The 12493-nt window shown below is 49.0% G+C and overlaps 1 protein-coding gene across 1 annotated transcript in view; it reads right to left on the bottom strand.

Moving 5' to 3' along the window:
- The window catches only part of Tob (Transducer of ERBB2), a 212150-nt gene extending 208850 nt beyond the window's left edge, over positions 1–3300 (bottom strand). Inside the window, exon 1 of the mRNA XM_053779200.2 lies at positions 2886–3300. The gene's annotated coding sequence lies outside the window, so the exon portion shown is untranslated. The remainder of the gene's footprint in view (positions 1–2885) is intronic.
- Positions 3301–12493: the final 9193 nt, after the last annotated feature.

Raw genomic sequence — 12493 nt, 5'->3', positions numbered from 1 at the left:
AGGCTGACACTGCTGAAGTCTCCCAGCTCAGGTTGACACTACCAAATTCTCCCAGCTCAGGCTGACACTAGTGAAGTCTCCCTGCTCAGGCTGACAATGCTGAAGTCTTTCAGCTGAGGCTGACACTACTGAAGTCTCCCAGCTCAGGCTGACACTACTAAATTCTCCTAGCTCAGGCTGACAATGCTGAAGTCTTTCAGCTGAGGCTGACGTTGCTGAAGTCTCCCAGCTGAGGCTGACACTACTAAATTCTCCTAGCTCAGGCTGACAATGCTGAAGTCTTTCAGCTGAGGTTGACACTACTGAAGTCTCCCAGCTCAGGCTGACACTGCAGAAGTCTCCCAGCTCAGGCTGACAATACTGAAGTCTCCCAGCTCAGGTTGACACTACTGAAGTCTCCCAGCTCAGGCTGACACTAGTGAAGTCTCCCAGCTCAGGCTGACACTACTGAAGTCTCCCAGCTCAGGCTGACACTAGTGAAGTCTCCCAGCTGAGGCTGACACTACTAAATTCTCCTAGCTCAGGCTGACAATGCTGAAGTCTTTCAGCTGAGGTTGACACTACTGAAGTCTCCCAGCTCAGGCTGACACTGCAGAAGTCTCCCAGCTCAGGCTGACAATACTGAAGTCTCCCAGCTTAGGTTGACACTACTGAAGTCTCCCAGCTCAGGCTGATACTACTGAAGTCTCCCAGCTGAGGCTGACACTGCTGAAGTCTTCCAGCTGAGGCTGACACTACTGAAGTCTCCCAGCTCAGGCTGACACTACTGAAGTCTCCCAGCTCAGGCTGACACTACTGAAGTCTCCCAGCTCAGGCTGACACTACTGAAGTCTCCCAGCTCAGGCTGACACTACTGAAGTCTCCCAGCTCAGGATGACACTACTGAAGTCACCCAGCTCAGGCTGACACTACTGAAGTCTCCCAGCTCAGGCTGACACTACTGAAGTCTCCCAGCTCAGGTTGACACTACTGAAGTCTCCCAGCTCAGGCTGACACTACTGAAGTCTCCCAGCTCAGGTTGACACTACTGAAGTCTCCCAGCTCAGACTGACACTACTGAAGTCTCCCAGCTCAGGTTGACACTACTGAAGTCTCCCAGCTCAGGCTGACACTAGTGAAGTCTCCCAGCTCAGGCTGACACTACTGAAGTCTCCCAGCTCAGGCTGACACTAGTGAAGTCTCCCAGCTCAGGCTGACACTAGTGAAGTCTACCAGCTCAGGCTGACACTACTGAAGTCTCCCAGCTCAGGCTGACACTAGTGAAGTCTACCAGCTCAGGCTGACACTACTGAAGTCTCCCAGCTCAGGCTGACACTAGTGAAGTCTACCAGCTCAGGCTGACACTAGTGAAGTCTACCAGCTCAGGCTGACACTAGTGAAGTCTCCCAGCTCAGGCTGACACTAGTGAAGTCTACCAGCTCAGGCTGACACTAGTGAAGTCTACCAGCTCAGGCTGACACTAGTGAAGTCTACCAGCTCAGGCTGACACTAGTGAAGTCTACCAGGTCAGGCTGACACTAGTGAACACTCTTGTATAATGACCATCTGCTTGATGGAATATTACTGTGCAAGTCAGCTGACTTTCTTTCCCACTGTGTCAGCCCACCAGAACCTCCAACAATAGCCTTACCAGAACCTCCAACAATAGCCTTACCAGAACCTCCAACAATAGCCTTACCAGAACCTCCAACACTAGCCTTACCAGAACCTCCAACAATAGCCTTGCCAGAGCCTCCAACCATAGCCTTGCCAGAACCTCCAACAATAGCCTTACCAGAACCTCCAACAATAGCCTTACTACCAACAATAGTCTTACCAGAACCTCCAACCATAGCCTAACCAGAACCTCTAACAATAGTCTTACCACCAACAATAACCTTACCAGAATCATCAACAACAGCCCCACCAGAATCTCCACCAACAGTGCCAATACATCAACATGAACAACAACCCTGCTCACGTGAATTCTACCATCAGTACCACCAACACTGCACCACAACCAACAGCACCACGACCAACACAGCACCACCACATACACCAACACCAAGAAAAACAAATCACCAACACAGCACCACGAACCACTACGAACACAGCACCACCACTACTAACACAGCACCACCAACATAGCACCACTACTACCAACACCAACACAGCACCATCAACATAGCACCACTACCAACACAGCACCACCATCACAGCACCACTACCAACACAGCACCACTACCAACACCAACACAGCACCACCACCAACACTACCACCAACACTACCACCAACACCTGGAACCTTCGTGCACATCATGCAATATAACGGAGCAACGAAAGCTTGCAACTGTGCATTCTCTAGCCAGGCACCGCCCAGGAGGGGGGTGAAGAGAGGGGTGAGGAGAGGGGTGAGGAGAGGGGTGAGGAGAGGGGTGAGGAGAGGGGTGAGGAGAGGGGTGAGGAGAGGAGAGAAGGGAGGAGTTACTGGGCGTTTCTGTCTATTTAAACAGCAATCTTCCAGTGGTCTTGGGACCATATGGACCCAAATAAGACTCGCTTCTGGGACTTGTAGTCAACACCTCTAACTAGAGTCAGTGTGTAGCAACTCTAAGTGTCACTATTTACACTAGAAACTATATCATTCTATGTGGAAGCGCTACACCCGCAGGGGGTCATGCAGGTTTGATCCCAGGGCTAGGGTAGCTCCTATTGCTTAGATCAAGAGACCTTCACCAGCATCCACAGACTAAGATGATACTAGAATATCTATCTGTCAAGACTCAAGATTTTTATTTCATTTCGTCCGTAGAGTATTTGAGGTTATGTATGAGTGCCACTTGACCAGGCACTTGTTCAGGTACGAGTTTTGGCACTTGTCCATACTGTAAAAAACATTGATTTACCTTGTTTGGTGGGCCACTGCGCTGACCGGGCTGAAGTGTGAGGGGCTGGGGAGAAATCTTAATGCTGTTGTAGTAGTAGCAGTTGCAGCAGAAGTAGTAGTAGTAGTAGCAGTAGTAGTAGTAATAGTAGTAGTAGTGGTGGTGGTAGTGGTAGTAGCAGTAGTAGTGGTTGTGGTGGCTACTGCTGCTCCTCTCCTCTACCCAAGTGACCTTTAGACTATTATCTCTTTTTTTTCCTTTTGGTAATTTTGAGAACTTTAATAACAAACGAGTTGCAAAATGTTCACCAAATAAAACACGTCAAAGAATACTTAAATATAAATATAAAAAGGGTGTTTCTCTCCCAGAGGAGGTGAGAGCGGGCGAGTAGCGTCCCTCACACTACGAGGTCCTTGCTAGGACTGCGCCTCAACCCACCAACCCACCAACCATTAATGTTGCAACGCGCAGCTGTGACGTCACATTTACCCACCCTTGCCACACGCACTCTATCCTCATTATTTCCTCTATCTCCCATCTCTCCCTTTCCCCTCACCATGCAGTTCCCTTTTCCCTCAGCCGTTGCAGCCGTCCAGGGCAGGGTGTGGATGAGGATGGATCATCCACTAGACAGCAGCCCGGGGATGTTTAATGTAGGTAAAATTTCAGGTTCAAACATCTCTCCAGCTAGGCTATGACGTCAGAGGAACTCTGTACTCTATCAATGAAATGCTAGTGTTTCACTCTACTGCTGCTGTGGCACTGTAGGCACGGTGCCCTGCTGTGTGTAGCTGGGCAGGTGTAGGGGCAGTTACCCTCACGGCTACCCACGCCTCCCTCCACAACACAGTCTGCGCCTCCGTCAACAAGTCAAATCAATAAACTAGGACCCCGCGATCTCCCTTCACGCTAAATTCTTATACTACTAGCGTACTATTAGGGGCGTGGGCGTGAGTGTGGGCGTGGAGGGGTGGGAGGGTGGGATGGGAGGTGGTAGGGAAGGTGACAGCTCTGAGTGTGGTAGTAGGAGCGGTAGGCTTATTTTCTCTGAGCTGATTCATGTTATCTATATAGGACAAGAAGGGTATTTTGTGTGTGTGTGTGTGTGTGTGTGTGTGTGTGTGTGTGTGTGTGTGTGTGTGTGTGTGTGTGTGTGTGTGTGTGTGTGTGTGTGTATTCACCTATATGTGGTGGCAAGGGACGATTCACAGCTCCTGGCCCCACCTTTTCTCTAGTCGCTAGTAAGTCTACTCTTTCCCAGCTTCAAGAGGCTTGTCATACCTCTTCTTCAAGCTTTGTATGGACCCTGCCTCTACCACTTCAGCCTCCAGTTAGATCCACTTCCAGACAACTCTAAGGCTGAAGAAATCCTTCCTAACATCCTATGACTTATTTAAATTTTCAACTTCTAGTTGTGCCCTCGTGTTCTTGTGTCCCATCTTTCAAACATTCCGTCTCTCTTCACCTTGTCAATATCCCCTCAGCATTTTGTACATCGTTATCAAATCCCCCCTATTCCTCTTGCCCTCCAGTGTCGTCAGATTACGTTACCTTAACCTCTCCTTATAGGACATACCCCCTTAGCTCCGTGACTAGTTTTGTTGCAAACCCCTGCATTTTCTCCAATTTCCTGACATGCTTGACCAGGTGTGGGTTCCATACTGGTGCTGCATACTCTAATATGGGCCTGACGTACACGTAGTACAGTGAATGGCTCCTTAGATATCATAAAGCTATTCTTAGGCTTGTCAGACGCTCATTTGTTGCAGTACTTATTTGATTGATGTGCACTTCAGGTAATATGCTCGGTATGATACTCACCCCAAGGCCCTTCTCCTTGAGTGAGGCTTGCAGTCTTTGCCCCCGAGCCTATACTCCGTCTACGGTCTTCTTTGCCCTTCCTCAAGCTTCACGACTCTGCACTTAATGTAGTTAACTCCAGGAGTCATTTGTCAGACCAGATACGCAGCCTGTCCAGATCCCTTTGTAGCTTTTCCTGGTCCTCTTCCGTTTGTATTCTCATCATTTTCATGTCGTCTGCAAACAAGGATATCTCTGACTATTGTCAGGTCATTTATGTATACAAGAAACAGCACCAGACGAAGGACTGATCCCTGTGCATCCCCCTCGTCACATGCATCCATTCCGACACTTAGTCAACGACCATCACTCGTTTCCCTCCTGTCAGGTATTCCCTGATTCATTGCAGTGCTTTTCCTGTTATTCCTGCCTGCTCCTTTAGCATATATATAAATATTGTGCCGAATAAGTAACACTTGCGATTTTGGCTTAAATAGCAACACACTTCTTGTCGAATAAGACAAGCGAAAATTTGTGTATGCAATAATTTCGAAAAAATCATTCTGAACCTAACGAAGAAAAATTAATTGTGTTTGTTTATTATTAAATTAATGTAAACTTATATAAAATATATTTAGTTGCATTACGCTAAGTTAAATTGCGCTTGTTATAATACGGTTAGGTAAGTTTTCTAACGTTCTTTTGGTGCAAAATTATTAATTTTTACATTAATATAAATGAAAAAAATTCTTTAAACGTATAAGAGAAAATTTTAGAAAGGATTTAATTTTAAATGAGTTCTTGCTAATTGACTATTGTATTCACCTAATTGTGGTTGCAGGGGTCGAGACTCAGCTCCTGGCCCCGCCTCTACACTGATCGCTACTAGGTCCACTCTCTCCCTGCTCCATGAGCTTTATCATACCTCATCTTAAAGCTATGTATGGTTCCTGCCTCCACTACCTCACTTTCTAGGCTATTCCACTTCCTGACTACTCTATGACTGAAGAAATACTTCCTAACATCCCTTTGACTCATCTCGGTCTTCAACTTCCAATTGTGACCTCTTGTTTCTGTATCCCATCTCTGGAACATCCTGTCTCTGTCCACCTTGTCTATTCCATGCAGTATTTTGTATGTCGTTATTATGTCTCCCCTAACCCTCCTGTCCTCCAGTGTCGTCAGGCCGATTTCCCTTAACCTTTCTTCGTAGGACATTCCCCTTAGCTCTGGAACTAACCTTGTCGCAAACCTTTGCACTTTCTCTAATTTCTTGACGTGCTTGATCAAGTGTGGGTTCCAAACAGGTGCTGCATACTCCAGTATGGGCCTGACATACACGGTGTACAGTGTCTTGAACAATTCCTTACTAAGGTATAGGAACGCTGTTCTCAGGTTTGCCAGGCGCCCGTATGCTGCAGCAGTTATCTGGTTGATATGAGCTTCCGGAGACGTGCTCGGTGTTATACTCACCCCAAGATCTTTCTCCTTGAGCTAGGTTTGCAATCTTTGGCCCCCTAGCTTATACTCCGTGTGTGGTCTTCTTTGCCCTTTCCCGATCTTCATAACTTTGCATTTGGTGGGGTTAAATTCGAGAAGCCACTTGCTGGACCAGGTGTCCAGCCTGTCCTGGTCTCTTTGAAGTCCTTCCTGATTCTCATCAGATTTGATTCTCCTCATTAACTTCACATCATCTGCGAACAGGGACACTTCTGAGACTAACCCTTCTATCATGTCATTCACATATACCAAAAATAGCACTGGTCCTAGGACCGACCCCTGTGGGACCCCGCTCGTCACAGTTGCCCACTGTGTGTGTGTGTATGTGTAAATATGATATTGTGTATATGGACTTCAGTAAGGCTTTCGATAGAGTTCCACATCAGAGGCTACTGAGGAAACTTCAAGGCACACGGAATAGGAGGAAAAATTTTCCCTGGGTAGAGGCATGGCTGACAGATAGACAGCAGAGAGTTTGCATCAATGGGGAGAAATCAGAATGGGGGCACGTCACGAGTGGTGTTCCACAGGGGTCAGTGTTGGGCCCGTTGTTATTCACAATTTATATAAACGACATAGATGAGGGAATAAATAGCGACATAAGCAAATTTGCTGATGACACCAAAATAGGCCGTCCAATTCATTCTAATGAGGACACTAGAGCACTCCAGGATGATTTGAATAGACTGATGCAATGGTCGGAGAAGTGGCAGATGCAGTTTAATATTGACAAATGCAAAGTTCTAAATGTTGGACAGGACAATAACCATGCCACATATAAACTAAATAATGTAGATCTTAATATTACGGACTGCAAAAAGGATTTAGGAGTTCTGGTTTGTAGTAATCTGAAAGCAAGACAACAGTGCATAATTGTTCGCAATGAAGCTAACAGAATTCTTGGTTAGGCCTCATTTAGACTATGCTGCTCAGTTCTGGTCACCGTATTACAGAATGGATATAAATGCTCTGGAAAACGTACAGAGGAGGATGACAAAGATGATCCCATGTATCAGAAATCTTCCCTATGAGGATAGACTGAGGGCCCTGAATCTGCACTCTCTCGTAAGGCGTAGAATTAGGGGGGATATGATCGAGGTGTATAAATGGAAAGAAAAAATTAATAAAGGAGAAGTAAATAGCGTGCTGAAAATATCTAGCCTAGACAGTACTCTCAGCAATGGATTTAAGTTGGAAAAATTCAGATTCAGGAAGGATATAGGAAAGCACTGGTTTGGTAATAGAGTTGTTGATGAGTGGAACAAATTCCCGAGTACAGTTATAAAGGCTAAAATGTTGTGTAGTTTTAAAAATAGGTTAGATAAATACATGAGTGGGTGTGAGTTGGACCTGACTAGCTTGTGCTACTAGGTCAGTTACCGTGCTCTTTCCTTAGTGAATGTCACCTGACCTGACTACCTTAAGGCATTGGCTTAAGCCGGTGGGTGAATTGGACCTGCCTCGCATGGGCCAGTAGGCCTGCTGCAATGTTCCTTCTTATTTTTTTGTGTGTGTGTGTGTGTGTTTAGGTATGTGGATCTAATATATACGTATAGATCCTGACGATCAGACGGATGATTGTATTCACTGCCATGTAGATCAGATCCGGCATTAAGGATTGTGGAGATGAGCTCAAGGAATGCATTCAGTGTCACGGAGATGAGATGAGGAATGCATTTAGCGTCATGGAGATCAGATGAGGAATGCATTCATTGTCATGGAGATGAGGTCGTTAAGATGTGAGCAGCAAAATGCACTCAAAAGATTCGGGGATCTTCCTTATCAAGAGCCTCTATGTTGAGTCTGGTGAATCTCCCTTGTTTTAGGTTTGTTGTGCTCCCTGGAACCCTGCTTATGCTCCAGTTTTTCTGGGAGAGGGAGGAGGGTGAGCTCTTTGCTCGTTGTGCAAGGTTTCTTTCAGGGCGAAGCCTCCTGGAATGTGCCTTTGATGTGTCTGCTGTCACAGGCTCGCTGTTCTTCCTACCTTGTTGGGCAGTGCCTCTGAGGTTCGTCTTTATAGACAATAGATGGAGTCTACCCTAAGTATCGAGCGCCGATGACGACCTTGGCTAATTTCTTGATGCATAATTCAGAACATGATTCCAGGATACAGGTCTTTACTGAGAGATTAAAGAGCAAGGATAGTGCTGGCTTTGTTGTGACTACCTGAAAGAACTTTTACTTGTCACAGCAACCAAGAGTGCCCCTTGTGTTCACTGCAAAGCTCCATACAATCTTCACTGCTCTTGTCCTGATAGATGGTTTAGTTGGTTCTCAGTTCACTGTGCTCTGTCTGCCTTGGCCCAGCATGCTTCCACCCATTCTGTTTTCTAAAAGATCTAGGAGTGGTTAGTTCATCCCCACTTATTGCACGGGGATGTTGATTTATGTTGGTATCCAGGCAATGTTAGTGTCCCGGGACATGAACAGACGGATGCTAAGGCGCAGGCTGCTGTAGCAAGACCACGCTATGGTAGACTTTTGCCTCACAGTAACCTCATGGACGACACATATCTTAGCGGCAACAGGTAACCAAACTCAGACATGAAAGGCCCAGCAAGTATAGATCAAACTACACTCACGTCCCCGTGGCTTTGATAACCAGAGAACTCACAGTGATCAAATCAGATGTAAGGGCTCGAATATCGAATTTTCATAACTCGAGAAAAATGTGGACACGAGTTTAGGGTCTGAAGATCCCAACAAGTGACAACCATTCTGACTGATGTTCCTTAGAAAGACCCGGTGATGGGACCACCAGCGTACTCTCAGGTCTTTAAGACGCCACCAAAGAAGTAAGAGGCTTCCTCTCTCCTTGGAAACACCCGTAAACACACACACAGACACAGACACAGACACACACACACACACACACACACACACACACACACACACACACACACACACACACACACACACACATACACACACACACACACACACACACACACACACACACACACACACACACACACACACACACACACACACACACACACACACACACACACACACACACACACACACACACACACACACACACACACACACACACACACACACACACACACACACACACACACACACACACACACACACACACACAGGCATCCTCATTAACCTTACAAGAAATATCTAAGTCGATTTTTCTATACTCTTCCCTCCAAGAATCATTCAGGGCACTGATCCTCCAGAGACCTAGTCAGGGCAGTGACGCCCTAAAGATTTAATTAGGACACTGAACTACGAAGACTTAATCTGGACGTTGATTCCCAAAGACTTATAAGAGAAATTGGCTGCCAAGATCCTCAGAATGGGGAATTAACTTCCCAAAAATGAAAATGGGAGATATGATTTCCCCAAAACCCCAACAAGGATATTGATCATACCCTCAAGTCAATTGAGATTAATCTGCGCCCTCACAGACCCATTCCGTCTCATCTACATTACCTCTCCCCAACTGACCCAACCAATCAGTACCTCTCCCCCACTGACCAGCCAATCAGTACCTCTTTCCTACTGACCCAGCCAATCAGTACTTCTTCCCCACCGACCCAGCCAATCAGTACCTCTTCCCCAATGACCTAGCCAATCAGTACCTCTTCCCCACTGACCCAACCAATCAGTACCTCTCCCCCACTGTCCCAGCCAATCAGTAACACTTCCTCACTGACCCAGCCAATCAGTACCTCTTCCCCAACCACCCAACAAAACAGTACCTCTCCTCTACTGACCAGCCAATCAGTTCCTCTTCCCCACTGATCCAGCAAATCAGTACCTCTTCCTCACTGACCAGACAATCAGTACCTCTTCCCCACTGATCCAGCCAATCAGTACCTCTTCCTCACTGACCAGACAATCAGTACCTCTTCCTCACTGACCCAGCCAATCAGTACCTTTCCCCACTGACACATCTAATCAGTATCTCCTTCACACTGACCGAGCCAATAACTACCTCTCCCCACTGACAAAGCCAACCAGTACCTCTTCTTCACTGACCCAGCCAATCAGAGCCACTTCCTCAATGACTCAGCCAATCAGTACCTCTTCCCCACTGACCCAGCCAATTAGTACCTCTTCCCCACTGACCCAGCCAATCAGCACCTCTTCTCCACTGACCCAGCCAATCAGTACTTTTTCCCCACTAACCAAGCCAATCAGTACCTCTTTTTCACTTACCCAGCCCATCAGTACCTCTTCCCCACTGACCCAGACAATCAGTGCCTCTTCCCCACTGACTCAACCAATCAGTACCTCTTCCTCACTAACCCAGCCAATCAGTACCTCTTCCCCACTGACTTAACCAATCAGTACCTCTTCCCCACTGACCCAGCCAATCAGTACCTCTTCCCCACTGACTCAACCAATCAGTACCTCTTCCTCACTAACCCAGCCAATCAGTACCTCTCTCCCACTGGCTCAGCCAATCAGTACCTCTCTCCCACTGGCTCAGCCAATCAGTACCTCCTCTTCACTGGCCCAGTCAATCAGCACCTCTTCCCCACTGACTCCGCCAATCAGTGCCTCTTCCCTACTGACTCAGCCAATCAGTATCTCTTCCCCACTGACCCAGCCAATCAGTACTTTTCCCCACTGATCTAGCCAACCAGTACTTTTCCCCAGTAACCTAGTCAATCAGTACCTCTTCTCCACTGACCCAGCCAATCAGTACCTCTTCCCCACTGACCCAGCCAATCAGTACCTCTTCCCCACTGACCCAGCCAATCAGTACCTCTTCCCCCACTGACCCAGCCAATCAGGGGTAAAAGATCACCTACGCATATGCTCCCTGGAGAATCAGTCATTGTAATAATAATATTAACAATATCATTAATAATAATAATAATAATAATAATAATAATAATAATAATAATAATAATAATAATAATAATAATAATTAAACATTTTAATAAAATAATAAACTTCCCACCTATGGCCTCTCTCTCTCTCCCCTCCAGCCTCTTCTCTCCCGTCTATTACCCTTGTTACTAACATTCCATTCGTCCCCCCCTCCTCTGCCAGCTCATTCAACTCTTCCCTCTCCCTCTCCCCTCCTCCTCCCCTCCCCTTCCCCCATCCCTTCCCCTCCCCCTCCAACTCTCATTTCCAAACAGATGAATCACATTTGTTCGTTCATTCCCAGGAAGAGGGATGCGCTGCGGTCTGGCCTGAGCGCCGCGCGGAAGTTCTGGCCTGAGCGCCGCGCGGAAGTTCTGGCTTGAGCGCCGCGCGGAAGTTCTGGCCTGAGCGCCGCGCGGAAGTTCTGGCCTGAGCGCCGCGCGGAAGTTCTGGCCTGAGCGCCGCGCGGAAGTTCTGGCCTGAGCGCCGCGCGGAAGTTCTGGCCTGAGCGCCGCGCGGAAGTTCTGGCCTGAGCGCCGCGCGGAAGTTCTGGCCTGAGCGCCGCGCGGAAGTTCTGGCCTGAGCGCCGCGCGGAAGTTCTGGCCTGAGCGCCGCGCGGAAGTTTTGGCCTGAGCGCCGCGCGGAAGTTCTGGCCTGAGCGCCGCGCGGAAGTTCTGGCCTGAGCGCCGCGCGGAAGTTCTGGCCTGAGCGCCGCGCGGAAGTTCTGGCCTGAGCGCCGCGCGGAAGTTTTGGCCTGAGCGCCGCGCGGAAGTTTTGGCTTGAGCGCCGCGCGGAAGTTCTGGCCTGAGCGCCGTGCGGAAGTTCTGGCCTGAGCGCCGCGCGGAAGTTCTGGCCTGAGCGCCGCGCGGAAGTTTTGGCGTGAGCGCCGCGCGGAAGTTTTGGCCTGAGCGCCGCGCGGAAGTTTTGGCTTGAGCGCCGCGCGGAAGTTCTGGCCTGAGCGCCGCGCGGAAGTTCTGGCCTGAGCGCCGTGCGGAAGTTCTGGCCTGAGCGCCGCGCGGAAGTTCTGGCTTGAGCGTCGCGCGGAAGTTCTGGCCTGAGCGCCGCGCGGAAGTTTTGGCCTGAGCGCCGCGCGGAAGTTTTGGCTTGAGCGCCGCGCGGAAGTTCTGGCCTGAGCGCCGTGCGGAAGTTCTGGCCTGAGCGCCGCGCGGAAGTTCTGGCCTGAGCGCCGCGCGGAAGTTTTGGCTTGAGCGCCGCGCGGAAGTTTTGGCCTGAGCGCCGCGCGGAAGTTTTGGCTTGAGCGCCGCGCGGAAGTTCTGGCCTGAGCGCCGCGCGGAAGTTTTGGCCTGAGCGCCGCGCGGAAGTTTTGGCCTGAGCGCCGCGCGGAAGTTCTGGCTTGAGCGCCGCGCGGAAGTTCTGGCTTGAGCGCCGCGCGGAAGTTCTGGCTTGAGCGCCGCGCGGAAGTTCTGGCTTGAGCGCCGCGCGGAAGTTCTGGCCTGAGCGCCGCGCGGAAGTTCTGGCTTGAGCGCCGC

Source organism: Cherax quadricarinatus, unplaced genomic scaffold (assembly GCF_038502225.1).
Source record: "Cherax quadricarinatus isolate ZL_2023a unplaced genomic scaffold, ASM3850222v1 Contig46, whole genome shotgun sequence".
Taxonomy (NCBI): domain Eukaryota; kingdom Metazoa; phylum Arthropoda; class Malacostraca; order Decapoda; family Parastacidae; genus Cherax; species Cherax quadricarinatus.
The sequence above is the reverse complement of the archived record's forward strand: the minus strand, read 5'-3'. Positions and strand labels throughout refer to the sequence as shown.